This window comes from Chelonia mydas, chromosome 11 (genome assembly GCF_015237465.2).
Source record: "Chelonia mydas isolate rCheMyd1 chromosome 11, rCheMyd1.pri.v2, whole genome shotgun sequence".
In the NCBI taxonomy this organism is placed as follows: domain Eukaryota; kingdom Metazoa; phylum Chordata; order Testudines; family Cheloniidae; genus Chelonia; species Chelonia mydas.
Window position 1 is genome coordinate 62,214,715 of NC_051251.2, and position 25,796 is coordinate 62,240,510.

Sequence of the window (25,796 nt, forward strand, 5' to 3'; positions counted from 1 at the left end):
GGAACAGTGACAGAGAGTGAAAGAAATTGAGATCACATCCAAAATGGAGACTCTAGAATTGCTACAAAACCCAGCTTGGTTACAAAGTTCTGATAGGACCCCTGAATGTTTGGATCTGGGATTTGCATTAGGTTGGGAGTCAGTGAGTTTTTGCACTAGTCTCTCATTTCTGGAGACCTCGGTTTAGTCATGTGCTAAGGACACTCTTTAGTATTCATGTGTGCTTAGGTGGTCTTGGTTTTGAGCATAGGTGCCACAACAAAAACGCTTCCACTAGTAGCATACGGACTGTACTCACGATAAAAATCAGAGCTAGTGGACAGATTGGACCACAAATCCTTTAGACTCCTGGTCCCAGGGAAGAATGGGTTGAGTTTTTCCTATTAGTATCTCTTCCTTTCTTGGGGTGGCTGATTTCTTTAATCCTTTTAGAGTAGCAGCCGTGTTAGTCTGTATTTGCAAAAAGAAAAGGAGTACTTGTGGCACCTTAGAGACTAACAAATTTATTTGATGCATCCAATGAAGTGAGCTGTAGCTCATGAAAGCTTATGCTCAAATAAATTGGTTGGTCTCTAAGGTGCCACAAGTACTCCTTTTCTTTTTTTAATCCTTTGTTACTTCTTAAAATAGGGTATGTCTTTCAGATCTCTAGCAACCTCCTCAGATAGCCCTGATTTGTGACATTATCCTCTAGAAGTAGTAAGACCCAGATCCTCAAAGGCTTTTAGGTCCCTAACTCCTAAACTATGCTCTTGGGGCAGGTGTAGGAAAGTGGTCATTTTAGGGTTAATTTGGTTACCCAATGTATTATGGGATGGAGCCATGCTCCACTCCCTTCCTTACTGCTTGTTTTGTAAGTGGGAGTGCCCTGCTACACTCTACAAACTCTGTTGTGATGCAGGTGAATAAAGCAGCAAGTTCCCAGCCTGCAGTACTGTGAGTAGAGTGGTAGTTTTGCTGAACTAAGCAGTTTCTTTACAAATGCAGGGACCCTTTACTATTCTGTGTTTGTGTGGTGCCTAGTATAATGGGTCCCTATTTTGGGTTGGCCTATAGTCTCTGCTGTAATAAACATGATCAGTAATAATACACTGGCAAACCTTCAAGCTCTGCTGTAGGAAGCAAGCCTCAGGAAGCACCAGTTGATTTAAGTTCTGCCCTATACAGGTCCTCCCCAGAATTGGGGAAGTAAGTGAAATAGGGGGCTAAGGGGAGAAATTGGAAGCAAAATTTGCTGCAGAGTTGCTTGGGGAAATATATTGTAAAGGCTAGTAAAAAAGGAACTGTTGTTCTTGGTGGTAAACTCTGAAAGCAGGACGTGAAGGAGGATTGCAGCTGAGAGATATATGGAATCCGGAAGCTTCTGGGTCGAGCTGGTATGGTCCCAGCCATGCTAGCGTGTCCCATGCACAGGTCTCTACTACTTACTCACATATGAGTTTTGAATGTTCTTCACATTGCAGGGGTCAGTTTAATTAGTGGGTATTTTGTTTCCTGTATTTGTTTCCTATTTCTCTGCTATATCATGTTGTATTGAAATAACCACCATTGCCTTGTGAGACTTTGGGCTGGCTATGGGGGCCTAGCCTCTAGGTTGCTAATGGTGCTCTTCATAAGCTCTGCTGTTGATTGTCTGTTGCTCTGATATCTCCAGTTTGCATCTGGTATCAAAGTATGTTTCTATTTCCTTTGTTTTTGTTACACTCTCTTCGCCCCCGCCACACCCTGTTTGCTAACCCACCTTGTCATTCCTATGTAAGTATAGGATGATGTCTCAGTAGTCATAAGTGAATAAGTCATAAATTCATAAGTGAATTTGCCATGCAATGAGCCATGACAGGACAACTTTGTTAACCTCAGCAGTCTCCTTTCTGGATGTTTGGCCTCAGCTGCAGGCCCCCACATAATTTGAAAATGATTGGCATTCCCTGCTCATGAGAGATCCCGGAGTGGAATATCAGGAATGCTCATTATTAAAGTGCATTACATCATTCTAATCCCACAGTATTGTAAGAAACAGAAATGTCTTCGTTCCATATAGACAGAAGGGCAAGGAGCACTCATGGATGAGTCAAGGCATGCAAATATCCATTATTCAAAGTTCAGTGCAAGGAACATGTAAAGATCATGCCCAGTTAAGGACATTCTTGCATGTTTCATGCATGATCCCTACATCATATGAATGATTATTGCATGGTTGCTGGTATAAAATATATGGACAGAGCTATCTTGTATATACCAGCTTTCGTGGAGCCCCTATGTATGCACAGCAGCCATCCCTGCTACTGGCTTCTCTCTCAAAAAGCATTGAAGAACCTGATTGTGCTATTAGCAAGGCTACAATGGGTAATCAGAATGAGCAAATGATGTACCCTGCTCTCACCCTGGGGAAGACCTTGACAAATCATGGGTTCTTGCGAGAAGTGGCTTGGGTTTCATACTGGTATAAATTTGGCAATGCTATTAGAAGGTGCTTAGAGGAAGTATATAATACAGGAAAGAGAAGGATGTTCATGGAGTTTAAGAAGAAGAGTTAAACACTGGATTGGCCAGTGGGAAAGAGGAAACGTGTGATATACAAGTTCATAATTGTCTTGTCTAGCGTTAGCGGTCAGTGTGTAAATATGTTAAAACAGCAGACTTTTGTGTAGGAAAGCTTTACCTATCCTGGGCCTAAAATATCCATGAACCCTTACTGGGGAACTGGTGATATTGCTAGGATGTAAAAGAATGAAAAATGAATGTTGGTTGACTGACTGGTGGGGAAAAGGACTGAAGGAAGGAATGGAACCAGTGCAGGAGAGACTGAACATGAGAAGAATCACCCAGCATCCAAGATCTGTTTGGGTGACATCCCTGGTGGTGATTAGCTATAAAAGACCAATGTCCAGATCCATGTAACAAAAAGTCTCTAACAGTGCAGCCCCTTCCTTTAAGGGCCAGGAGGTCTTGGGCCAGCCAGCCCTGTTCAGTTAGCTCTGCCCCACTGCACTTGGGCAGGGGGCGGGATTTAAAAGGATGAAGAGGAAGCAGGTGTGGGAGGTCTATGGAGAAAAGCAGCTGGAATCCCCTGGTCAGGGGAGGCGGTCTAGACCAGCTGAGGGAAAAGAGATGTAGGGGGAGTCTCCTGTGCCTGGCCCAGAGAGGAGAGGCAGCCAGAGAGCTGGCTGGGGAGGGGAGGAAGCTGGGCTCGGGCTAGGAACTGGTTGAGGGCTGTGGCCTGACACGTGGTAGGAGGTAGTCCCGATCCAGGTGATTGGAGCTCAGGAAGGAGTAGGCAGTTAGACAGTGAGGCGGGCCGTTGCTGCTGGGAGCCCACCTATATGGAAGGGGGCTAAAGGCTGAACCCAGTGGGGCTGAAGACTCTCTTGCTATGATGTTGTGTTAGACTTGGACTAAGGGACTTTGTTACCCTGTAACCCTGCAGAGGGTTGAATGATTTAAAATGGGTTGGCTGCTGAAGATATTTATGGGGAAACTGAGGCAGAGTGCTACAATGCTGGGTCTTGCTGTGATGGGACACTCTGAGGTGGTGAGTCTTGTAACAGTGCCCATCTTGAGAAAGCAGAGCAGGTTTGATGGCATTTAATGCCAAGATAGGTCACTCATATTACAATTGACTGTCTAGCGCTCTCACAAGCTGCAGCATTAGGTTGCAGATGATTGGCACTCAAAAAAGAAATGGTCATCTGATGTCTCTGTTCCTACTGGGAGGTTTGTGGTAAGTAAGAGAGAGAGGCTCTAAAATCTAATGGAGAATCCAGAATATAGGGAAAATATCACCATATTCAGTCTATAATTAACAATCCAGTATCTTGATTCTCCTCCTCACTCCATTCACTGCACAGAGTTAAGATTTCAAGATTTTTTTTTCAGTAACTATCCCAGGGAGAGGAAACTGGGATATTTTTTTTTCCTAGGATTTTTACAGTTTAACAAAGTGTCTGTAGCTTAATTAATCTGAAAGCTGGACTTGCCTGCGCTCAGCAAGGTCCTTAACAGCATCCAGGTGAAGTAATGAATGAGTTGTGAAATGGGATTCAGTATTGAAGGGCAGTCTTACTCTCTTCAGCAACTGCTTGTGATACTGACCTGCGACGACGATTGCAGACCCATTTTAAAGGGAGATTTAATTATTATCATGAATAACATGGGCTAGCGCTTCATGGAGGTGAATGACTGGGAGGGCCAGTTCCCTGTCAAACTTCTAACTGGGAAGGGTTCAGAATGGGCCTGGGTAACAACCCCCAGTGCCAACAGGATATGATCCCATGGAGCAAATGATTGCATGATAGCTTTGCTACTGAAATGCATCATTTGGTATTTGCGTCCAGCTCACCAGGCAGGTATCCAATTAGTCACACACAAGAAATCAATCCAATTTTCTTTTGCCTCGTACTTCAGAATCCCATTAATTTTACAAACTCTTGTTAGTACCTGCAATCTCCAAAACATGACCCAAGGATATTCTTAGTTTGTGAGCAACAGGGAATCAATAAGGGCTCTGGAAAGGGGCAAAAACAGTAGTAAAAGTTAATAGTAATTATTCATGGAAAGCAATCTAAATCATTTTTAATTTAATTTGAAGTCCAATATTTAAGGATTCTTGAATACTAAAGCCATTTTAATCATACTTATCCTGTGTCTTATTGAGTAGGACCAGAGTATTACTCCTTTTTTTGTGTGTGTGACCCTGAGTTATCAAGGACATGCTGGGCAAACAGCCAAGGGTAATACAAGCTCAATAATAATAATAATCTATACTTTAAAGTTAACATGATGGCTATTACACCACAGCCAGGCTGACTGGAGGAGGGTTCGATCCTCTAGTCCTGATAACTGCTTGACTTAGTACTTGTTTTCGTGCATGAGAAACATTACAAAATTAAAACATATATCTTGCAAGCGGGGAAAGGCAAGAAATATAAGCAATTAAGAAATGGCTGAATATATGGAATGGGGGTGGTGGGGAGCGGTGAATCCAAAAGCAGCTTGTACTAGTTAAAACAGCCAATAAAACTTATCGGACACCAGGTACACAGCAGATTGCCATTGTGCGCTCCATGAGAATAGACTCAGAGATTTGTGGGACCTCTGTTCTTTTTAAAGGACTCCACAGGATGCAGAATTAGAGATGGGAGAGACTCATCACCAGCCCACCTAATCCAGTATTTCTCCCTATTGCATATTTAATGTCCAGATGACTCATAAAAGCCCCAAGTGATGAGGTTTCTTCTTCCATGACCTCCCCCAGTTGGTGGCTGTTCTTATAGCTCAGTCCATGGGCTCTCAGTCTGGAGGTCATAATCACCCCTGGGAGGAAGGATGGTGAACAGGTTTCAAAGGTCGGGACCTTCTTCCCTTTCCTTGTGGCAGGATGGATAGGAACTGGGAGGTCCCAGGGCCGCCTTCTGTTGTAACAAGGGCTCATGGGATGTGAAAGGTGGCAAATCACTGGCATAATCCATTCATGGTGAGGATGTTTTCCTTGATATTTATCCTAAATGTTCTGATTGCACTAGCCGAGGCTCTGGCTCTTCAAGTCTATAGAGCTGCTTGGAAGACTGGAAACGCCCCCTCGGACCTGTAGCCCAACAGCATGGCTGAGGCTAAGCTGGTATTGTCCTTCACTCTATGCTGTGCTCAGGAAGCCCCAGAGTAGAATGCTGGCAGGCTTGTAAATCTTGCAGATCTGGCCGTTTCATTCCTGGGTAGCTCATGCAGAAGGGCCTGCACTGAGAGGCTGTTTAGATGCAGTGTAGCTGGGATAGATGATGTCATCTGTGCTCTAGAAAGGCTGAAAGCCTGGTATTTTCTTAGTCTGTAAGGTCTTTGGGACGAGCAACGGTTTCTTCTGCATTTGTACAGCACCCAGCGCAATGGAGGCGTGGTTCATGAATAGGGTTCTGAAGCCCTGCAGTCATGCCAGTAACAACTTTGAAAAATGTAACCAGTTGATTTCAGGCACAAACAGCTGTTTATGCGTTTTCGAGTACATATTTTGGAGCACCAATAGTATTATTTGCATTACAAGAGCACCTAGATTGGGGCAGCCTTGTGCCAACACATAGCAAAAGAGAGTCCCTATTTTTAGAAGGGCTTATCAAAATGGACAAGACACAGGGCAGGAGAAGAAACAAACAGGGAAAGGTGCTTGCCCACCAATGACTGTCAGAGCTTGGACTAGAACACAGGTCTCCTGAATCTCATTCCAGGGCTCAATCCTCTAAATGACCCCGCCTTGCTAACATTAATAGTAACAGTATTAATATTTAGTCACAAATAAAGCTTAAAACAAATCTTTACAACTTCAAATTTTTACAATAGCATTTAGGAGTAAATACTAGCTTTCCAGCACCAGATGTACTTTCTGAATATCACAGCATTCCAGTTCGAATCTATTTTTTTTTTTGTATAGCACAGTTCTCTTACTTAATATTTTAGTCACTTCTCATCTCATTGTTACAAAGAAAACCATGAGAAGCTCTCACAATAACCGTGAGAGGGACTGTAGTAAATAAATACTATTTAAAGGTCACATTTCCAAATCAAGAGCTTAGATTTCCAGACAAAAAGTGAGGCAGGTCTTATACTCACATTTGTATGTAGCATTATTCACGTAGTTTTTTGCCTTAGTCTCAGGATTCCAAAAAATGATGTCCTGGTATAGTGCTGTATGAAATCCTGGACCCCCCTCTGTAAAATCTCCACTGATACTTAATACCTGGCTTCAAAACACACAGAGTTCGGCAAAACCCACAATGAACTTTAATATCATCATGGGCCAGGAACAGACTGCAACAAGTCTTGCAGGAGGTTTGACCTCAGAGAAGGCTGGCGTCTCAGCGGGCTCTTCCCTGAAGAACAGCGTTTTCCAAACACCAAGATGAGCTGTGACATAGAAACTGCTTAAAGGGATATTGTCCACTAAGTTTGATGAAAATTCAGGTTTTTATTTGAAAGAAACAGAGACCTTAAAAAAAAAAAAAAAAAAAAAAAAAAAAAAGAGGCACCAGGTAGCTGTTTCTAACATTGTTTTAACCTATTTATATATTTAGGAGGTATTTGCAGGCTTACAAAACATTGCTATGTGCATATCCGGGACAAAATGATAATCATTACAACAGAGGACTTTTGTTTAGAGAAATATTTATACAGTAATATAATTGTCAGCTCTGTCTATTTAAAAGGGAGTTATATTGTAGAGTGCAAAAAGAAAAGGAGGACTTGTGGCACCTTAGAGACTAACAAATTTATTTGAGCATAAGCTTTCATGAGCTAGCTGTAGCTCACAAAAGCTTATGCTCAAATAAATTTGTTAGTCTCTAAGGTGCCACAAGTCCTCCTTTTCTTTTTGCGGATACAGACTAACACGGCTGCTACTCTGAAAGCTGTCATATTGTAGAGTGAGTCTCTTTACACTACCCAGGACATGTTGTTTTCTGGAGATTTTATTAAATTGAGTGAAACTTCTGATATTTATCAAACCAGGCAACTTTATCAAATGCTAATATTTTTTTTAAAAAACGGACAGGTGTGCTTGATGTTGTTGTTGTTGTTTTGTTTGCAAGCAAATGTACTTTGAGTATTGAATGGTAACCAAATACCGAATTCAAGATTTTTTTTAAAAATAGCAAAAGCAGGATAATGATTGTAACTAGAACAGGCAATGTTAAACCTATTATAATGACAAACTCAGAATATTCATCTACTATTCAGAGTGCTGCTGAGTTTGGTTCCTAATAATTTACTACCCAGTTTCTCAGTGCAGCCTGGGCTGGGGACACAGGGTGGACCATCCAATCAGAAAGCCATTTGAGGGAGAGTGCCTTCTATCATTAGTTAATCCCCTGACTGAAGGAACTAGGCCAACAAATTGACAGGAGGCTGTTCCCATCCATTTCTCAGGCAGTAGGGAATGATTACCACACATGCCAGTTTAGAGGGGAGGGAACAGGGGAATCCAGGCCTGACCAATGCCCACAGAAGTCAAGGGAAAGTCTCCCATTAATTTCAGTGGTCATTAGACTGGGCCCTCTGTGAAGATCCATAGGTCTTTGGCAAGGCTCTAAAGGATGCCAGGACAAACAGATTGTAACCTGAATATTGTTTTATGTCCCCCCAGTTCAGCGCAGACAAATTGCTCTAAGCCGTTTCAGCAAAGACACAATCTTCTGTCCCGCACAAATCTTTCTCAGCATAACATAAGGTCTCAGTCCTTCAGGTGATGATTTAGAAAAGTTTTGCTGTGAAGATATGTCATCCATGGAAGGCAACTGACACAAAAATGTAGTGATAGAGATGCTGTGTGCACTGGGATGTACCTGATGGCTCTTCCATACGGTCATCCAGCCACTGGCACGGGTGGGCAAACTACGGCCTGGGGGCCGCATCCAGCCCTCCAGATGTTTTAATCCAGCGCTTGCGCTCCAGCTGGGAAATGGGGTCCGGGGCTTGCCCTGCTCTGCACAGCTCTCAGAAGCAGTGGCATGTCCCCCCTCCTGCTCCTGTACGTAGGAGCTGCAGGGGCGGCGCCTGCGGACAGGGCGGCGTGCAGAACCGTCTGGCCGTGCCTCCACGTAGAAGCCGGGGGGTGGGGGGGAGGCGAGAAATGCTGCTGCTTCTGGGAGCTGTTTGAGGTAAGTGCTGCCCGGAGCCTGCACCCCTGACCCCCACCTGCACCCCTTCCTCCGAACCCCTCAGTCCCAGCCTGGATCACCCTCCTGCACCCCCAACCCTTCATCCCCAGCCGGAACCCTCCCCACTACCACCCTACACCCCAACCCCCACTTTCGTGAGCATTCATAGCCTGCCATACAATTTCCATACCCAGATGTGCCCCTCAGGCCAAAAATTTGCCCACCCTTACACTAGCATAATGACCCTCCAGCAGTCTGTGTTCATGGAAACTTAACGCTTGGAGGGTGTTTATTACATTGTTACACTATAGTACTAGTTTGTATTGCAGTAACACAACGGGGCTCCAACCAGAGATCAGTCCCTTGTTGCGCTAGACATTATTCCTCTGTGTAGTGAAGAAGAGCTCACAGTTTTCACATGATGGGAGAGACAATAGGAAACCATAACAAACAAATAGGGGGCAATAAACCAAACCGCTGCGGCCATTATAGAATGACTAAAATGTTGTAGGCCTGATTCTGCTCTTGTTTACACCCATTGTAAAGCAGGAGCCAGGCTGGAAATGTCCTTGGAGTTACTGCAGCGTAAAATCAGAATCAGGTCTGAGCGTGTATCTGCCAGCCCCTAAAAACAGAGCCATCCCATTGCAACCATGAAACTGCCTTGTGTTCACAGCAAATTATAGCAAAGCTCTCTTATGGTTTCAGCTTCAGACCTGTCCTATATCCTAGGCCTACAGTAGATTACAGGATCATACCTAACAGTCTTGATCAGCTTATTTGGTTGAGTAAGTATCATGTGGCTTAAGAGGATAGAAAACTCCCTTTCCAATACTGACTCACACGGGGATTTCCTCTTGTTTCAGTATTAGCCTTGCTGGATTTTTTTTCTTCTTTCCTACCTGCTTTGCTGCTGGGAGATTGCTCATTATAACACAGAATTTTAAAAAAGACCCAATCCTGTCAGCATGGGTCTGAGTCATGAAGTGCTGAGCACTCTCGTGGGGGGAGGTGAGATCACTCAGCACTTCCTACAAGCCAGCCTTTTGGAAAGAACATCCCTCGTTACGGTGCAGAGCTGTGCGAAGAAAGCCATTTGCCGGGCATGTAACAAGTATGTTGGTCTACAAAACCCAGGAACTATGCTACGTAGTCGTTAATGCCATCTATTGGCAGTTTTTGTTAAATATTTGTAGAGATGTACAGCCAGAGCTGTCTTGTAACAGTGGCCACAGATCTGTAGGTAGAGTGACAAATTCAGAGATGACCTGTAAGTTAAACACCCTGACGGTGATGTAGGCGCTCTCACTCACAGTGAAACGCCCTTAGGCCTATTGAGAGCCACTCTACCCCTGTGTAAGGGAGTCTAAGCTGGTATAACATATGCATTGAGGAGCTAGAGGAAGGTGTGAGTTAAGGTGGGATGGAGCCTAGTTTAATTTACAGCTTCTTTTGGCTGCTTGGCTTGTAACAAACATCAGCTTAGCGCTACTTACACCCACTCCTGATGTCAAAAGGTGTGTAAAGAGAGTCTAAGTTACTGTATGGGAGAGATCGGCATGAATCTAACTTACCCATACTCACCATCACTTCTGAATTTGGCACCTGATGTTAACATCAAAGTATAATATAGTAATTAATAAGTAATACCTAACACTTACAGTAGCACTTTTCAACAGTGGATCTAAAAGTGCTTTACAAAGGAGGCCAGTACAATTATCCCCATTTTACAGATGGATAAACTGAGGCAAAGAGGTGCCCTGACTTCCCCAAGCTTACCCAGTAGTCCAGTGCCAGAGCTGGGAATACAGCTTCTGAGTCCCAGTCTGTTGCCCTATCCACTGGACTACACTTCTCTGAAGAGAAACCAAGAGTAAAACCCTGAGGTTGTTGGAAAGACAAAACCAAACATTATGCAGCTTAAAAAATACCCTCCCCACCCTATCATTTGAAGCTTCCTCCTCTACAGTGATGGTGTTTCTTACTGAGGCCTGATTGTTTCAAAAGGCCCAAATACATTGACTTCAATGGGAGCTCTTGGGTGTTTCACATGTCTGAAAATCACTTATTAGGCAGCTAGCTAAGGGTTTAGGTGCCTAATTTTAATCCCCCATTTTTAAATTCTTGGTGTGTTGCTCTTTGTCTCACACTCTGACAATGGCTGGAGTCTTGGGGGCAGCCTGAGAACTAGGGAGGAGGCTTTAAGAACAAGACGTGGCATTAGGAAGCAGAACTTCTTTAAAAAAATATTGGCCCCCTCAACCAAATAATTCAGTAAGGTGATGTTTGTGGTTTTGCTAATAGCACCAAAGGTCAAAATAAACATGCTCGCTAAATTTCTAGTGAAGAACTATGAAATAATCTACCGGTCGCACTTTCTAGACTTTAATAAAGCACTGAAGAAACCAGATAATACACGCACATCACAAGTATGCTGTATAGGTTTATGTTTTATGGTCTTGATCCTGCCCTCATTATAAGCGGTGACAAAACTCCCATTGACTTTAAGAGAAGCAGGATTGGTCCCAGCATATCTGTCCCTAATTTCCTGCTTTCCCTGCAAATCTCTAGCTACTTTCTTTTGCCACCTGTGATTGTTCTTTTTTTATTTCCTCTCTCCAGGAAGTCTGTGTCTGCTTATCTATTTGCTTAAGCCAGCACAAAAGCCTCTGTGGCTTTTTATCTGTAGTTACCCTTTATAGAACATCTGCTTACAATCCAGTAGTTGTCCACATTTTTGAAAACAACCAACACTTTTATTGATTTGTCTGCATTGTGTAAAATAGTTATTATTGTACTTCCAAAAATGCTCCCATTCCATTGATAGAGAGCACACTAAAACAGTAGGTATCCAATAATATGATCAAGCAAAAGCAGAAAGATAGAAAACACTTTCCAACAGGGCTAAAGCATATAATGGTGTATTGGAAACATAGCAGTGTGTTACATCATGGGTTGTCAACTTGGGTGTTACACATAAGAGTTGTGACCTCCTGCCATTCTCTTCTTTTTAAATGGAAGGGTGGTGGGTTCTGGGGTGGCTAGAGAGATGGGTGTGTGGATTTATATATTTCTATTGACCTAGCTCCTGAGGGCCCTATGCAGAAGTCAGGGCCTCGTTGTACAAGGCATGTACAAACATATAGCACACAGCCAGTCCATGTCCCAGAGAGCTCCCAGTCTAGGATACAGACAATACGCAGCTGGAGAATAAGCCGACCCGTGGCCGGGGGAAGGATGGGAAGGCAAGGTAATAGCAGAGACGGGTGCACTGAACAGAGTCAAAGTCCTCCTGAGCTATGGAGTCAGTCACCGATGGAGGACCACATTTTTTTATTTTTGTGTGCCTATTCTAAGAGCTAATAGGGTTGTGCCTGCTAGTTCTGCTAATGTGAGAAAAGGTACTCCTTTTGGACTCAGTCCTGCTCCCATTGGAGTCTTTGGCATACAGCAACTTGTGTGAGTTCAAGCCCCTTAGAAGTACTCACTCTTGGGTGATTTACGTTAGGTAGCTTTCTACAGCAATTGGTTACCCATAGAACACCCTCGCCTCAGATAAGCATAGTACATACAGCACAGCCGGATTTTCCAAGGTGCCTGACTATCTCTGAAAATCTGCCCCAATGTCTCTAATAGCTCCGACTGAAGAGTTGGGAGGCAGTCCTCCAGTATGAGTCCTTCCACGCCTTTAGTGGCTTTTCAGCATCTCTGCTGGGCAGGCAGGGAGCGGGGAGAGGCACATGCTTTTGTGGGTTAAACATAAGCATGTGTAAATTTAGTGTTGACAAAAGAGGGAAGCGAATAGTATAGGCTGGAGTTCTTCCGGGGGCAGACACGATTCCAGGTTTTCTCCTTCGTGTTGCTCCTAGACACCCAGAAATTAGAAATGGGTGTGAGAGGCTTGGTTACTTAATGTAGCTAAGGTCATCCAGGAAACCAACGGTAGAGCCAGGTACAACTTGGGCCTCCTGACTCCCAGTCCCATGCTATATTGGCTAAATGGTGCTGCCTCCCTTTACTATACCAACTAGGATCATTTCATGGGTACTTTGACCTCCCGCCTGTCTGTGTTTTCCTAACATAGTGTGTCTCGTATGGTTAGACTGTTAGCATTTTGGAGCAGGGCCTGTTTGTTTTTTAATTTAATGTATTGTGTTTATATAGCCCTGGTTCCTGACTGCAGTACAAACAATAAATTATATTATTATTTTAGACTCACTTCCCTTTCATAGTCTATCTACATTGTCTTAAAATTGTTCCTCGCTTCTGTGCTTGAGAAGAGCAGTATGAGCTGGGTCATTTCTGAGCAGCCTATTATTTGATTAGGCAGGTTTCAGAAATACATCACCTCCATTTCACATGAAGTTTAAAAGGCATCCTATGAGTTACATGGACGCTTATATACTTGAGGTGGTTGTTTGCCGAGTTAAGCCCAACCTGTTAAAAGTGGGGGAGTAGAACTAGAAGTTGTATTAAAATTGCCTGAGGGTTTTTGGACTGGTTCATAAAAACAGCTGCATCAAAAATCTGGAAAACCAATTCAGCGCCAAATAGTTTCTAGTGCCCCCATCTATTTCAACGAGTGTGGTATTAATAGAACACACAACAGCAGGGAGTGGGAAAATCAATGTATTCTCACTCACATAAGGGACTGACTAAATGACTCTCAAATGCAAAAATAAATAAATGGCTCCCCATGATAATCTGAAATTCTATTACACTGGCTGAAACTACTTGGCTTTTTAACGGTAACCTAACGTGTTAAATTCAATCAGTTTTATTTGAGGCCGTAGATAGATTAATCTCTATTACCCTGGGCGTACTCTTTCTTTCCCCCAACCTCCTCATCTTCGTGTTACCATTTTTCTTCTTACTAGACATCTCAGTTCATTTCCGTGAGCCTTCTTCATCTTAATGGCTGAATTTCAGATTTAACAATAAACCCCTCAGACATCTAAAGGGAAGTAAGTGTGTGAGAAAGAGCAATGAAAATTTTAAAATAATAGAGGCTCATTAACATTTTGTGCACTGCTGTCGCTGGATAAATAACGTATTTTAGCTTTCACAAATGGGATGTTCAGTGTTGTACTGCTGGCTTCAGATGCCATTAAAAAAAATCTCCCTCTTCCCTCCCCCGCCCCCCCTTGTATAATTGGCAAACAGGTATCTTCCTCTCCGCCCTCCCCCAACCCCCTGAGAAATGGAATGAGGACATAGCAATTAACTCTCCAGTTCCTGCAATCCGAATGCTAATCACATCCTTAGCAACTGCTTGGTCACTACGGTACTGGCACCATCCCTAGCTCAAATCCTTTCTTAGTCATTCTCCTAGTAACTTTGGTCAGAGCAGAGGTTATGCACACTTGCTGACACGCTGCCAAACGATTCCATCAATCTCCATTCTGCAAAGTCGGACCCCATTGCAAATGAAAGCAAGCTGGGAGGCTCAAAAGGCAGCCATTAACTGGCCAGAGAACCCAGGCTGTTTGCTTTCCAGACACAGTGTGTAAATGACAGACCGAATGTTTCACTACCGCATCTCTGCTCTAATAGTCTTAAATGTGAGGCTAATGAACTTTATCTTTCAACTCCATTGAATCTCATTATACTGTAAATACCCCTTGTGTAACATCTCCCAGTGAATCAGCTGCCAAAAACAGTAACGATGCTATCAGTAAAGAACTATGGTCTAAAAAACAGCCCCGCTAGATTCATTTTTCTCAGTAAATGTTTGCTCTATGAAGAGTAGAGACAAACTACAGAAGATGCAGTAGAAGAATTATAGAAGTCGTGATACCTGAGGATACTGAGAGAATCAATCAGCAATATACAGTCAATAGATCAAAATTCTAGTCCTGCTGAAGTCAATTGACTCCTGTGTCACTAAGATTTGACTTGGTAAAAATGGCTCAGTTTCACTTGGCGGTTCTCATTTGGCCAAAGTCTGCTCTCAGATCCACCACTATAAATCCAGAGTAACTACTGTACGCAGGTGAAAAGGAGAGGAATTTGAATCTCATCTAGTCTATAATGAGCAATCTGCAGACTAGGTGTGAACTACTGTAACCAGGTTTCATTCATTGGATATTTGGAGTCAAATTTACCAGCTCGCTCTAGCTGCTTTGAGCCACTCCAGCAACACCAACCAGTGATAAACCCAGTTTGCTGGTCCGTTAAAGTGAGCTTGTGAGTGACGACTTTGCATTGCCAGAGCAGTATAAAACAGCTGGTGTGTGTTCGTGAATCTAGCCCTTAACTTTTAAATGGCAAAATTCTTGTCTATGGAATAAGAAAAGGAGGACTTGTGGCACCTTAGAGACTAACACAAATTTATTTGAGCATAAGCTTTCGTGAGCTTATGCTCAAATAAATTTGTTAGTCTCTAAGGTGCCACAAGTCCTCCTTTTCTTTTTGCGGATACAGACTAATACGGCTGCTACTCTGAAACCTGTCTATGGAATGGATCCTTTTACACTAGTCAGCAAGTACCCAGAGAGGGAAATCATAGCTGGAAGGAGGAGAATGAATGTGAGAGCCCATTTCATGTGTCAGTCTCTAGCTATTGGGGATACAAGCAAACAACTCCTGGGGGCAGGTGATTCCAGATCTTCCTAATGCAGGATTTCTCTCTTTGGAGAAGCTGGTATTGGCTCTTGTTGGAGGCAGGATACTGAACTAGTGGGTTTGGCCCAGTAAGGTACTTTCTATGTTCAGATTTGGAGAACATATTCAGATATAAGGTGTGGGTGTTGAGATGCTGTAGATTAGACACTCATTAACACAGAGATCTGTCTAAGCATCAGATAAATGTGTGGCTTCAAAATGAGGTGCAGAGTGGACATTTTCAGTAATGGCAGCATTTACTATATATTTCTAATTGGAGGATATAAATTCTCCATTTTCCTAATTGATTCCTGTAACAAAGATGCACTGAGTGCTGTATACAGCTCTCTGATTGCTGGGCAAACATTATTGCAGTGTCAATATTTGCTCTTTTTTCCTAGAGCTCTCATTGTCTGAGAGGCTATAATTCATTTGGGACAATGCTGTAGTAGTTTTGTATTTAATACACGTGGAAAGTATCTGGCAAATTAACCTGCTTTTTCTTTTCTTTTTTTTAAATACTTTGCAGTGAAAACCGTTGTAACTTCATTGCTAAGACTGAAGGCCAAGATGTTCAAAAGTGACTACTGATTTGGGTGCCTCTTTTTTATTCTTACCCTACTGAAGATACCTTTGAAAGGGGTCTGGATTTTCAAAGGTGGTGGCTCAGAATTCATACCCACTTAGAGGCCCTTTTACACTGCCAGAGAGAGGCTGCATAACCATGTTGGTCCTTCGTCTTCTCATGCCCATCTCCATCTGCTCTGACTGTTCCAGCCACTTGCAGCATTTTTGTCTTGACTCTGGTAAGCTCTTTAGAGTAGGGACTGTCTCTTACTATGTGTTTGCACGGCACCTCACACAACGGGGACCTCCATCCTGATTTGTCTCTCCTGGCACTACTGTAACGTAAACAAATAAACGACAAATGTGCCCCAAACTTTTATGCTGGCTGTGGGGGTTCCATTGCCTGCAAGAGAAAGAATAAACAATACACACAGATCTGCCTGATTTTATTGTGGAGGGAATGAAGAGGATAGTGGATGGAGGTTTCCTATCGAACAGGAGGAGGGAGAAGCTATAAGCTCTAGCCAGGGATAAATGAGACTTACCTATTCCTAAAAGGCTTATCTTTTTAATTACTACACGGCTCTGCCATGTAACCCTAGAGCATGAGCAGTAAACCACCTGCTACTGCTGGGTGCATCCTTGGAGACTTCCTATGCCTGCAAGTTTGGTCAAGTTGTCTGAATTGACCCTAAACGTCATGCAAACCACAGCACGGGATCTCCATGGTATTTATCCTACTTGCAATAGGGTATTTTTGATATGTTGTCTGGGATGCACCACCATGGAATAGTACTTCAGATTATTCCATTGGTCCCTTGGTCTTTTGTATATACGTAATTGTGTTTCAGATAATGCTATTCCCAGTTTGACAGATGATCACTGTAATTTATGGTAATGAAATGGCTAGGGAGTCCCTTCTGTGTCTGGAAGGAAGCCAGAACTAAAGAACATTGTGAGAAATCAGTACTTTGGGTGTTAGACCCCAATATAGGACTAGGTATTGGTGGAACAGTGTTCATCTATTTCAGATGTACAGAGTTAGACACCCACACCAAGGTCTTCCCACAGCCAGATCTGAACGTAGAAGCTGCAATTCTGAAAGGATAGGATTTACTACAGGTTATTCACAATTCCTGCTTTGCTTTGCTTACTGTAATGTTCTGTGTTCCAAAGGGCTGAATTTGGTCTTGTGTGTGTAAAAAGGGGAGGGGGGGCATTTTTCCATGGGCAATTAAAATAGGTCACTCCTCTGCAAGCTGATCTGAGAGGAAGCCTTGAGTCCAATATTCATTTCTCCTTACATGCATGGAAATTCAAGTTGCATGAATGGAAACCCCATCCAGAATATTGGAGTTAAAATCCAAAGTGTGGATCTGAGAAGAGTTTTGCCAGATCTGGGCAAAAACTTACATTTTATATGAGACATTACCAAGATCCTGCTGACCAAGAACTCATCTTGCCAATTAAAATGATGATCATTGTGACACACTGGTCAGTGTGGGCTACGGGTCCCTCTCTGTGCCCAAGCCACTGAGGGTATGAGTCTTATAGAGCTCCAATGGGAGAGCATTCGTTTTAAGCTGTAGCCGCTCACACTTTTAGCTCTGGAGGTCCCCGGTTTGGTCCCCAATATGTTAGCCAAGATCATAGCTGCACTCAGCAACTTTCCTTTTGTTCTTCATTTCTGCCAAAGCTTCCTCTTACAGTCAAGTTGATGGTCCAGCATTAACCAACAAAATCATCTGAATTTGAACAGCTCCCCAGCTGATAAACTATTTATCTGAGTCATCGCACATTCTCCCTCTCAGCCCTCCTGCCTGTCATGTCTTTTTCTGCTACATGTTCACCTGGACCTTGCTGCAGCTGATAACACTTCCAGTAGCAACCCTTGCAGATTTGTCTCTGGGACAAATTTTGATCTGACCCAAGTTTTACACTAGTGTAACTAACTGCATGGACTTCAGTGAAGTTATTTTTGGTTTACCCCAGGATAAATGAGATCAGAATAAGGTCCAGATTGACTGTCAAAATCAACTGGTTGGTCTTCCTTGTTGACTTTTATCTAGACTCTGACTTGAATAATGAAGACATCTCAGAAAGAATTTCTGGGAGCTACACTAGAATCCTGCGCCACCTTGGTTGTTTTAATGTGCTGTTTAACTCTAGCAGCCCTAATATAAGAGATTCATGGCCTGGTTGTCATTGCCACTAAGGTCCCTTTACACCCCTCCATAATTTGATGGAATTGGTAAATTGATGTAATTCGTCACTTAAAGTGAGTATAAGGCCCTTTATACTGCCAGAGCAATGTAAAAAGGCCTTTATGTAAATGAGAATCAGGCCCTTAATGACTATTTTGTATCACCAAATGCTTGTAAGCAAAAATGACTGCATAAAATGATGGTCTGTTCTTAATCTCTTTCATTGCATTTATAAAATCAGAAACATAAAGACCAGCTCCTGTGCGACAAAGACCCTTCCTTCTGGATTCCTCAGTAATAGGGGAATTGTAGCAAAAAGCTAACCAGTTGCAGGAAAATTTCAGATGTGCTACCAACAGTTGGCTACCAGAGCCTAGATCTGTCCTTTCCTATGGCTATGGGCTTTGTTGTCCAATAGCAAAGACAGAAGGAGGAAATTAACAAGAACTTAACTAGAAGAAACTTCAGAAAATAGAAACAGGATTATCTACTAGGGATGCCATTTCCTTCTAGATCCCATTTAAGGCCCTGAATCTGGGAAGCCCTTAAGCATGTGCTTAATTTTAAGCACATGTCTTAGTGCCCTTGGAGAATAGGAATGCCTTCCTGAAGTGGAGCCTTAAGTGCTTTTTCCATTCTCTAGCTCTATAGAGCTTCTCCCCCCTCCCCCATTGTGTACAATGGATCTCTGAAAAGTTTCTCTTTTCACATTGCTAAATACGGTGGGTGGGTGGGTGGATGACCAGTGGAGACAACTGATTCAAAGAGTAAGTTAGGGAATAGGTTATAATAACAAGAGCACGTTCCCAGCTTTTTAAAGAGGAATTTGTGTTTCTAAATCATTTCAAGTTCACTGTAACCTTGAGAACTAAATATGCATACATACTGACCCAGGATCTGAGTTTGGTATGGATGTTCTTTTTCTATAAATACACCAGCGTAGTATGTTTTGGAAAGCCATAAATTAGCACCAAAGAGACTAACAAATAATACATTTTTGCATGGCATTTTTTTTTTAAAGTTGAATCATCTCTGGGTGGTTTTGGCCATCGTTTGGACACTTGCCACAGTACATTTCTTCTGGACATTTTTAAAGTGTGGGAAAATGTTTCCAGTGCTTTTTAATACACTTAATAAAAAGGAAGGCTTTTCTTTAATTGCACATCAAGAGCCTGCTCCTATTGACAATGAGTCACTGTTAGATTTGCCTCTGATTTTCAAAGAAGCATGATCACTCCCTATGATCATTGGAGGAAAATGACTATTTTAGATTCAAATTTCTGGGGCCAAGATTTTCAAAAGTGCCTAGTGATTTTGAGTTTCTCAAATTATTTTTTTTGAGGTGCCCAACTTGAGCCACCTTAAAGGAGACTGATTAGGAAAGGGCAGATGCTCAGCTCTTTGTAAAAGTCACTCTTCAGGGTGTCTCAGGTTGGAGATAATGGCTTACTCACTGGGCACGTGGCTGAGAATCCACATGAATCCAGGAGAATCTCACTTGGAACCAGGGACAATTTGTATAGTGGGGGTGCTGAGAGCCATTGAATCAGACTGTATATGATGGAAACCACTTCAAGCCGGGGTGCAGCCACACCTCCACCCCTGGTTCCAGCACCTATGCTTGGAACCCAAAACGAGACATCCAGAACACTAGTCACTTTTGAAAATATTGCCCCTGTCTGTGTGTCACTTTGATAGAAACTAATAGTGGAACCTCTAGAATGGGGGAAAGTAATTTTACAGGATTTTTTAATTTAAACTTTTGCTACTTCTATTTCTGTTCTTCCTGTCTTACTTTCTTTTTTTACAAAAGATATTAAACTTCCTGGAAGTCTATACATAGCACAAGTACTCACTAGTCCCCACTTGGTTTGTGTATATCACCTGCAATCATTACTCATATGAGTTGGCTACAATGACCTTAACTCTGAAATTTGCTTCCCCATGTGGCCTGATAGAGCCCAAGTCTGCTGGCCACCTGCCGGAGAGTGCCCAGTGCATCTGTTTACTCAGGGGCTGAGCTGAGAGAAGGCGGTTATAGCTCATGCTGTGGGATTTTACTTGACGTTCTTTTAGTTTAATTTGAAGATTTGGGACCATATTGCACAGCTGTCAAGCACTGACCTAGGTGACTAATCCCATTGATTATTGTATGTACTCTACGAGAATGTCTACACTGCACTAATAAAACCTGCTGTACCGAGTCTCGGAGCCCAGGTCAGCAGGCTCGGGCTGGGGCTGGGGGGCTATAAAATTGGTAGTGTTCACATTCAGGCTCAGGGCAGGAGCCCAGGCTCTGAGAACCTGCAAGGGGAGGTGGTAGGTCTTAGAGCCTGGGCTCTAGCCTGAGTGTCTACACTGCTATTTTTAGCCCCAGAGCCCAAGCCCTGTGAGCCAAAATCACCTGACCCAGGCTCTGAGGCTTGGTGCCATGTCGGTGGGGAGGGGTGGAATTGTTGCAGTGCGGACTTACCCTTACAGGCCCTGGTCCTGTAAAGGCTTAACCTGACTCATTTGTGAGTAGCCGCACTGACTTCAATAGGACTCATCGGCTGCAGTAGGATTGCTCAGAGTGAGTTAATCGTGAGTGAGACTTTGTAGGATGGTGGATGTAGTTTGTATATACCTCCTGATGGCATGGAACTCTTTTATACACTCTCAGCCAGCATCTGGGAGACAGCTGGACTATCACTAATGGGATAGTGTTCTGGTTCAGGGGCCACATAATGGGAACGAGGGTAGGAAGAATCCCTTCTAACAAAATCTCATTTGTAATGCGGGGGTGGGAGCCTAGTGCCTGCTCACTTTAACCCTCTACAGCCCAAGTCAATACAAGATGCAAACAACAGGCTATGTGCTGCCCTTGATGCAGATGTAAATAATGGCTCCCCATGTCTGGAGGGAATCAGTGGAGATAGAGCCAGAGCTCTGAAAAGACAGGCCTTGCACTCTTGATTTTTTAATTTTTTTTTCCTGTGGCCTATGACTGTGGGGGGGGGGGGGGGTACTTAAATAGCCTCCAACATGAGCCTACGGAAGTGAATGTTCGCACTTGAAATTGTAAGATCTTTCTGACTAGCATCTACGTTTTTAGATTCCTCTTACCAAAGTTGAGTATCATCATGCTAAATCTTGGCATGACTTTTCCCCAGTGGACGTCAAACAGAGTTACGCTTTTGTTTTATTTAGTGGCTCAGTGAGAGTTAGTACTTTGAACATGATTCAGATACACATTCAACTGTCTAGTCTTACCACTCAGAAATGCTATCTCCTATGGCATCTTTCAGTTCTAGCATTATTCTCCCACCTCTATGACCTAATCTGTCCTTGGTGTCCAGTTTAGACAAGTCTTACAATAGCTTATTGATTTTTGTCATTTCACCATTTTTCAGAAATGCCCGTTATGTCAAATTCCTCTTCCATTGCCAGGCACACTACTTAACCTGTTAACAGTTTTATGTTTCTGATTTATAGACATGTACAATATTTGTTTTTGACTATGTATCTATTTTTAAACAACTATGTTTGTCTGGCTCCTTATTACTTTTCCACAATATGGTCTCAGTCCACCTCTCCCTTTTCAAGGTCAGCTGCCATTCTTGTTCCTATCCCTCATTACTGGGTACACGGTTGCCTTTATATTACTGACTAAAGCTGTTGAAAATGGGGACACACAGTAATGCTTTCCCTTTATCATCCATGAATTTTGAAACCATTTTTTTTGAGCAGCGATAGCCTAGAGCTGGTCAAAATATAGGACTTTTTAAAATTAAAAATGTTTCAGATGTGAAATGTTTTGACTAATGCTATTATTGACATCTCCATGAAGCTGGTTGGAAAGTGGTAGAGTTTTTGTGGAAACAAATCTGGAAAACATTGAAATTATTATTATTATTATTATTTTTTTCTGCAAAAAGGAATGCTTTTTCAGTGTATTCAACATTTTTCATTAAAAAAGGAATTTTGAAAGTGTGTGTGTGTGTGGGGGGGGGGGGGTCTCTCTTTATTCTCTTCCCCCCCCCCCCTCCTTTTTCCACTGTTCCACTCAAAAGGTGGAGGGGGAAATTGAATTATCTTCTCATCCATGCACTTTACCTCTCATTTTCCCCTGTGTCTAAGCTGACCCTGTGGGTGAAATTGAAAGCATTTCCCAGAAGGCTAGCCTATCAGCCCTGAGCTGAAGCTGAAATTCAAACATTTTTAAAATAAACTATTTTATTTTTTTTAACCAGAATGGTTTTTAGAAACTAACATTTTTCAGTTTTGGGTTTTTGTTTTTGTTGTTTGTTTGTTTGTTTGTTTTGTTTGTTTGTTTTTTAAATTGAAAAACAGACTTTATTTTTTAATTTCACACAAAAAATGGCAGTTTCTTTAGTTCCATTAACAACTAATTGAGCAGCCCCATTCGCTCAGTTCTGAATGCCCACGCACTCCAAACTTCCTTGTGGCCACTCTGTCAGTGCCTCACTCTATCCCAGTGGTTCTCAACCTATTTACCATTGTGGGCCGCATCCAATACTACCTGTATGGCCCTGAGGATGTCACATGGGCCGCAGCTCTGTGTTGATTGGGCCACAGGTTGAGAACCACTGCTCTGTCCCAAGGCCTCTCTCAGCTTGAGAATCTACATGAATTCCAGGAGAATATCATGGCTTTGGGTTTTGCCCGAAAGATTTCACACAGCTTCACTGGCAGGGGGGATTAGTGACCCACAAGCTGAGAAGAAAACCACTCACGGTAGAGTGAATTAAAAAACATGTCCTAGTCATTGTAATGCTTGGAAAAGATGTCCTTCATTATTGCCACATGGAAATATGTGGAATAAAAGTATGTTCAGCACCATTTTGGAGCATTTGCTATAAATACACTTGGAAGGAATCTAACTCTAGCCATAAACCATAATTTTGTAGGCAGTTCAGCGCACTGGGTCACCATCACCCAAGGGAGAAGTACTTGGAGGATGTTGTTAATTTGCTACATTATTAATGCTGAGCCCTGCGTGGTCCCTGTAGAAAACATTGCTTTCTGTCTCCAGCTGTTCTTATTAAAATCAGAATTGTGCAGAAGAGCAGAGTCTTCACAAGAACTTGCTGCTTGGGGGACCAGGATCATGGGTGCATACAGAGAGAGTTAAGTCAAATTATCTGCTCTTTGTTTTTATTTTATGCCCCCAAAAAAGCTGGAAAAGCTTGGTACGAGGAAGGAAAATCTCAGTATTCAGCATCAAGAATTATGGGCCTGATCAAAAATCAATTGAAGTCAGTTGGAGACTTTCCATTGGTTCGTTTTGTTGTCAGTGGGTTTTGGATCAGGTTCCAGGTTAGCAACAATTCTTAGAGATGGGAGCTCTGCTTCTGATTCGCACCTGAAAACTGTATCTAGCTGCTCAGAGATGCAATAATTGAACTTCTCTCTCCCTCTCCTTGGAGATGGTTTCACACTTCCTCCCCCAGCCCCCACCCCCAAAAAACCCAACATAGTAATAGCTGCCAAAGTCCTCCGCCTTCCTCTTCCTCTCCCATATGCGTGGAATGCCCATGAGCTTTAATACTTGCTACCCAGGATGCTCTAGGAAAGAGAAAGATTGAAGCATACACTGATGTGCTCAAGCACTCCTGAGGCAAGTATGTGCCGCACACATGCTGCGGAAAGTGACACATATGTGAGGAGCGATTAATCTTCTTTGTTACCTAGGAGGGACAAGATGCATTAGTTGTTGATCTCCAAGCTTTTCATGGAAGCAGCAGGGTGCATGTTTTGTTTCTGGTGCAGATTGAGATTTGTGAATTCTGCAAAGATCTACTTATAGATTACAGCTACAAACAAATAGGCATCGAAGCTAGGCTTAGGAATCATGATTCTACACTTGTAAAGCATCATCTAAGCGTTGTATAGACATTAAAATACTGCTGTTAAGCAGATATTCATCCCCATGTTGTAGGTGAGGTATAGAGGCCACATGACTGGCCCAAGACCATGCAGCAGATTGGTGGCAGGAGCTGGGATTGAAACTCAAGAGCTCCCAGCCCCAAAATCAATCCACTGCTCCCTGCTGTCTGTAGCTGTCATATGAAAGGATAGTGCACAAGTAGGTTTATTATCATGTACACAGTTTGTGAGAGCGTGCTAAGCACTTCACAGAACACACACGAAGATACTGTCACTGCCCAGCAAAGCTTTTAGATGTGATGCAACAAGTGACAGTAACAAACAATAGAGAGCATGAAATGGGGAAGGAATAGGGTTGTTGAGTTGTCGTATTTGCATATCCTGATGTTTCCATTAACTTTAATCTTATTTTATGGTAAATTAAGTTGTTTCTCTAGTCAACAAAGGAGTAGGTGTTTAGGAGGGATATGAATGAAGCCGGTCTTGGGGGAGGGTGTTGCGGGCATGGAAAAAGTCAGAGGTGGGGTATCATTCTGTCCAGTATATTTATATGGCTCCCCTTACTGTAGCATGTTCACGTTGTAAGGTGTTTATCCTCATGACACTCCTGTGAGGTAAGACAGTCGCATTATCCCCATTGTCCTGGTGGGAAACTGAGGCACCTGACTTTCCCAAGGCCATGTGGGAAGTCTCTGGTACAGCAGAAAATTGAATCCAACTCATAAGTCCTAGACTAATATAACCACTGTACCATCCTTCTTCATTTGCTGCAGGTAGGAGTGGAGGTGGGAGAATGAGACAGGAAACCAGGCTAGAGATGGTGTTGCCATCTCACCTCTCTTGATATCATCCAGGGCAACATTTTGATGGTGTGACGTTGCCCGAGGAGGCCAGGATGTTGTATGAGTTCATAATCTTATCTGTACTGTCCTGTAAATGTTAGGACAGATGGCAGCCCCGGAGGAGAGGTAAAAGGGGACAGGGATTTTCACAACCACGTCTCCAGGCTGAATCTAGAGTCTGACGGTTGTGACCATCTGTAAACTATCTGATAGCTGATTGGTGTCCTACACACATGAAATGGATTGGTAACTCCAGACTGTTTCTTAGACCTTGTCTACGCTTGCCTATACTTCTGTCGGCGTGTAGGGTACATTTAGCTACATGCCACAGTGAAAGCCAGGCTGTGTCCATGCTCTCTGCATGGCTACCCTGTGTGTAGCTACAACTGGCAGTGAAAGGCTCTGGCTTGGGGAGGCAGAGTAGAAAAGCAATGGCAGGTTCCTGCTGCTGGAACCTTTCACTGCTGGCAGGGGAGGGGCAGTGGGGAAAGGCTCTGGCCATGAGTCGGCAATGGAACGCTACACTGCTAAGAACTGGGGGGAGGGATAGCTCAGTGGTTTGAGCATTGGCCTGCTAAACCCAGGGTTGTGAGTTCAATCCTTGAAGGGGCCATTTAGGGATCTGGGGCAAAAATTGGGGATTGGTCCTGCTTTGAGCAGGGGGTTGGACTAGATGACCTCCTGAGGTCCCTTCCAACCCTGATATTCTATGAGTATGACCATCAGAGGTACTGCCTGAGAATGTAGAGAGCCATGTAGGGCACACACCCTGAGGTTCAGGTGTGTAGGGCACTCTGCCCACCTAAGCAGTGCTACACTGCTGTTTATACCTGAGCTAGCTGGGCCTCTAGTATAAGTACTCTGCACACCACCAGAAGAGTAAACCTACCCTTACTGGATGTGGATCTACCTTCGCAATTGGCATTGCTTGGCATAGTTAGGCAGTCAAAGCAGCAAAGACAAGGACTGACTAGAAATGGAGATTAAATCATCCTTTCAATCCTAGAGGAGGTGGCTCTGGGTCAAGGCAGATGCACATTGGTGGGGAGGTA